Raw genomic sequence first — 6,000 nt, 5'->3', positions numbered from 1 at the left:
GTAGCCACACTTTATTATTTTTATTTTATTATTATTTTTAAAAAAATTTTTATTGGTGTATCATTGATGCACAGTGCTGTTAGTTCCAGGTGCAAAGCAAATCAGCCATACACATACTCATATCCATCCCTTTTCAGATCCTTTTCCCATATAGGTTATTACAGAATATCGAGTAGAGTTCCCTGTGCTATACAGTAGGTCCTTATTAGTTATCTATTTTATTTTTTGGCCACCGCCGCAAGGCATGTGGGATCTCAGTTCCCCAACCAGGGATTGAACCCTGGCCACAGCAGTGAAAGAAAGCACCAAATCCTAACCCCTCCCTATCTATTTTATATATAGTAGTGTGTATATGTTATTCCCGATCTACTAATTTATCACTTCCCACCCCCGTTTCCCCTTTGGTAACCATAAGTTTGATTTCAAGATCTGTGAGTCTGTTTCTGTTTCGTAAATAAGTTCATCTGTATGATTTTTTACTAGATTCCACATATAAGTGATATCATATGATATTTGTCTTTCTCTTTCTGACTCACTTCACTTAGTATGATCATCTCTAGGTCCATCCATGTAGCTGCAAATGGCATATTTCATTCTTTTTTATGGCTGAGCAATATTCCATTGTATATATGTACCACATCTTCTTTATCCATTCATCTGTCGATGGACACTTAGGTTGTTTCCGTGTCTTGGCTATCCCAAGTAGTGCTGCTAAGAACACTGGGGTGCGCGGATATGTCTTTTTTAATGTACTCTTGCAAAATGATTAATCAGATGTATTTAACTCACTCAAATGGGCAATGTTGTCATTCCTCCTTCCCGGCCCCACTTTCTCACCCAGCACTGATGCTGTGACTCACTGCTGCGTTGTCCTCCATGGTGTGAGGTCCCTGCTGTTCGCTCTCCCAGTGCTGGGCCAGCCAGGGGGCCTCCAGGTAACGTCAGCGTGACTGGCCTCAAACTGTCCCCTGGAGACCCCTGTGAGATTTTCTTTGCAATATAAACATTCCCAGGAGGAATACTCTCAGGTCATAAGTGTGTTTCACGTCCCCGTTCTCCTTTTACATTTGTTCCTGAATGTTTGCTAAGGCTAGGGAACAATTTTTAGTACCCACAAAAGCATTCCAGCTCAGGGTGGGGTGGAGGTGTGTACGTCAGTTGCTATACCCTGCTAGGATTGTCTGAATTAGCAAATAAAAATATACAATGCCCAGTTGAATTGCAGATAAGCAACAACTCTTTTTTGTTTTTCCTTTGGTGTAAGTGTGTCCCAAATATTGCACGGGACATACTTACACTAAACAAGCATTTGTTGTTTATCTGAAACTCAGATTTAACTGGGTGTCCTGTATTTTATGTGGCAACGCTACCTCCAATCAAACAGTTAAATTCAAGATTGTATGACTCTCCTTGGACTGGGGAACAGAATCATGGAATCAGCATTACAGGCCAAGACGGGGAAAACTCCACAAATGCTTGGTTGGAAGTAATGAAATACATTTAGGAAGTCTGTACAACAAAATTACCATAAACATTTATTAAGCTGTAATTTTCACAATATTTTAATTCTGTTCTGAAATCGGTCTACAAATATCTCTACATAACACCAAAGCCAGTGATTTAATAAATAAGAGGGACGTACGGATTGCTCTGCCAAAAAAATAAGCCTTATACATTTATGTCTATTTATGATATTTGTAGAATCAGTTTCCCAAGGCTCATGAAACTAAAGTGTACACACACCACATATGCACACACACACACACCACTATATTCAAATCAAGTGGATTTATAGTATCAAATTAAATGCTACGTAAGATTTATAACCAGATACACAAAATACAAATTTGACTCATGAATACACTGTGGATGATGGGTACCATACCACACAAATATGATTTCCAGTTAAGAGGGAAATAATTGCTTCGCTGGATTTTAAGTGAGAGCTAATCACCACCACAAGAAATCAAGTTAATTACGGTATTCAGAGATTTAACACACATGCGGATATTAAACTGACACTACAATAAAACCTTTAAATATGCAAAAAGACATTAGAACATATGGTTCATAATAACATTAGCTGCCGCAGATCTTCAGTAGACGGTGCAAAGGACGATCGGCTTTTTATGCCACCACCAGGGAAAAACTGGTCCTGGGGTATCTCCTACATATCAAGGAATCAATGAAGAGCAGAGCACAGAATTGAGTACGCTGGACAAGGTTTGTTTATCCCCGATACTATACATCATATTGCTGGTTATCCAATACTAATTTTAAGGGTACTGTGTTAGATCCTGCAAAAATATAAACTTCTATTATTCACAAGTGAGGAGGAAAGGTTCAACTACTCAAATGGCCATAAACAAAAATGATGATGTCTTATTTTAAAAAGCTGGGGGAGCAGGTTGACACCTTTAGGACCTTAAAGAATTCCTTTTATTTTTAATTTTCTTTGGCCGCGCCGAGCAGCTTGCAGGATCTTAGTTCCCCAACCAGGGGTTGAACCCGGGCCACGGCAGTGAGAGCACCGAGTCCTAACCACTGGACCGCCAGGGAAGTCCCAGGCATTCCTTTTAAAGTGAACTGGCTGGATGGGAGAGCTGGATTTTGGATTAAATCAGCCAGTTCAAAACCCATCAGGGAGAAGCGCTCAGGTGTCACGCTGTAAGGCAGGTATCGTTCCTCAAAAGCATCTTAAGAAGCAGGGGGAAGCACGGAGATGAAGCAAAGCAGGATTCCCACTAGTGAGGTGTCTTCGCCATGTTTCGGATTCTGCACTGGACATCTGACATGTTATTCCTAACCAGAAGGCTGCCGAATCACGGGGCCAGACTAACGACCAAAGTGATTTTCATCTTTCCTGCAAGCCAGCCCTCGTGGGTGTGCAAAAGTCCTATTATAACCCTCCCAAGCACTGACCCCATCCTACATGCTCACCCTTAGTTCCAACAGGTGATGTCCCCAACTAGCTACTTCCCACCACAGTCAGAAGAGCACAGACCCAGTTCCCCTCCGTCTGCTTCCTGACCCTGCGTGTATCAGGCTTCCTGTGGTCCCACGCGGCATGGTATGCTTGTTGTCTCCAGGAAACTGTGGGTATTAAAAGCCTTCTTTCAACGGCACTAACCTCTCTCCGTGCTGTCACTCGGTCACCTTCATAAGTTAAGACCCCGGGCATAAGTCACAAGGCTAGCTTTCAGGAAATTCTGTCGCTGCACTTTGCTACCAGAAATGACGTGGGGTACAAAAACAAAAACGAGCAAACCAAAAAACCCGGAAGGCAGGTAACGCTGATTGGTACTGGAAAATATATTTACAGAAGGCTGATGTGCCACGAAAGCATCTTTGCTAGGATGTCAAGGAAGAGATTGCTCCAAACATTATCCCCAAACACCCACAGAAATCCAGCAATCTGGAGGTAGCTGGTCCTTTTTCTCTTCTGGACTATTTTCTGTTCTCGGTATTTACTGTGATACTGAAGCACTGGGCAATTAACATTGATGCCTTGAAGATATCTAAAAAACTGAGTCTTAACTAAAACAGAGATCCACAGTAGTTTTCGTCAGGATGTTTACATATCACGTTGAAGGATGTGTTACACTAATATGTTCTACAGCCCTGAAGATATAAAAAAGGTTTCTCTTCAAGGTATGAGATACGGTACAAAAATACATTTCTCCATGTACAAAAGAGAGAAAAAAGGAAGAGATGAGGAAGGAAGCTTACCCTACAAGCTTCCATGGAATGGAGAAAGCAAAAAAAAAAAAAAAAAAACCCAAATTATTTGGGGTTAAGAACACGTCCAAGCAGAAGTCAAATTTACGCATTAAAAAGCAGGCGTTATTCAGATCGAACATCCATGATTTCTATCAGAATTTCAAGGACTGTTCTACCCTGAAGTGATACCTCTAGTGAACTAATTAACTATTTAACTTTTGTTAAAAATAAAGACATCATTCCATTCCTCTGAGTGTACTGAGCTATAAAACTGGCTTCATAGCCTACACTTAGCCAACCTGGAAAACAAGGTGCATATTCTCAACAGCAATTTCCAGTTGATGCTGTGGCCTGAGTCCACCAGCACCTAGACACGTGAGCCTCCCTCGATCTACTAGAAGTTAAAATGGTTCTCCTGCCTGGATCTCAGTACAGCACAGTGCCCATCAGGTTTCCATGTGTGAGGGTGGGTGAGAGAACAGAGTGGATGTTAGACTCAGACCCGTAATTTAAGACTTAAAAGCTCTGCACAGAGAATGTCCATTTCCCTTCTGGCTAACAGGAGCAAATACCTAAATATGCCAGATACATAGAAGCTAAATGCACAAAAGGAAGGAAGGCAAAGATGACCTCCCTGGAGTTCTTCACACCCTGCGCTAAAATAGATTTGTCCGTAAATATCTAACTGACAAAACTGGAACGGTTTCAATGCAAAAAACACGGGGGTCAAACGCCCATGGGTGAAGATTTGCCCAAGCTAATCCTAGAGAACATGCGTCTCAGGAAGCGAACTGAATGCAGGAGAGTTTGGGTCCCGTTATTGTACACCTTGATAACGGAAGTTTCATAAACATCCTCAGAAAACATTTGCTTCCGTTTTCCAGGTACTTGTAACCCCAAGTAAAACGTCACAGAAAGGCGGCACAGGAGGAGTTGGCGGGCAGCTGAGTTTTCCCCCAAATGATACCCGGACCAAAAGGTCTTGGTCCTACCTGATCTGACAGGGGTCTCTGCAAACCTGCGTAGAGGGGCTCCTGTGAGGGGGCTGCCAGGGCACGACGCAGGTGGGCAGGGAAAGACAGTCACGACCCCTGGCAGCATCCTTTCCTTGCTCTCCTGTGCTCGTTGGTACCCAGAAAGGGGCATCTCCACTAGCCCCTGATCCAAGCCTTGCAAAGCCCCCTCTGTCCAGGACCCCACAGCTGTCTGCCCTGCACATACCTCTCTCTGCCCCTAGGGACCAGCTAAAAATGAGGTCACCCCAGACTCCAGGCAAAAAGCACCTAACACAGGTACCGTAAAAATTTCAGGAAAAATAATTCAGATCTTCTCCAAGTCTGGCTTATGCCTGCTTACTGTTCCTGAGAATGCATTGCAGCAACAGACTCGAAAATGTTATTAGCTGCTATGGTTGGTTTTCCTTCTAAGGTCCTGAGTCACCCAAAACCAAGATGAAACAGATAAACAAAAAAACCCCAGAGAGTGTATCTTTCCTGTATCAACCTAGCTGGCAAATGGCGAAATTAGGACATCAAATAGATTCCTGAATGAGCTTACCCAGGCGGCTCCCGGCATCAAACCCCAAAGACATTTCTTTGCCCGGTCCTTGAATTTCCCTTTACAAAATGTTGAGGTTAAGATACATCAAAGTACAGAAGGGGGAAAAAAATCTTAGGTTTTCTACAAATAGTGATTTCTTCATTTAGAAATAGGATTGAAGGGGGCTCGGCTGGGGTCACTAGGATCCAAAAGATGTTTAGTTTCATCCTTGAAACCCAATGGCCCACATTCAGAAGCGACAACATTCATCAGATCGACATCAGCGAAAAACAACGTGAAATGAAGGTCACAGCTTTGGAACCTGAAAAGACCGCACACAGACCTCACCCACCAATCCCTACGCTGCAAAAACAAATGCTTGCCTTGAAACTCTTCCAAAAGGTCGAATTAGCCATTTCTTCCCCTCCATGTAAAGTTTTAAGTTTATTAAAACTTAACTCCATCTGCCTGTGTTAAAAAACCTTACAAAAGGTGTATTTAAATGCTTGAAAAAATTAACTTTATGCTCTATGCACAGATAAACTTCTCTTCCTGTACAGCTAATATGGTTATATCCTTTGTTTAAAAAAGATTCTTTTCCACTAATGACACTTGGCGGGTAGTTCTATACCAACGATCTTGTCCCATTCTTCTCGGAAGATGTCCTAAGAGTTGACACGTGGCTGGAAACACCCTCGCAAAGCGCCACTCTCCTGCTCAGACATGTTTATTAAGATTGTT

The sequence above is a fragment of the Phocoena phocoena genome, chromosome 13 (genome assembly GCF_963924675.1).
Source record: "Phocoena phocoena chromosome 13, mPhoPho1.1, whole genome shotgun sequence".
Taxonomy (NCBI): domain Eukaryota; kingdom Metazoa; phylum Chordata; class Mammalia; order Artiodactyla; family Phocoenidae; genus Phocoena; species Phocoena phocoena.
This window is presented reverse-complemented; position numbering follows the sequence as displayed.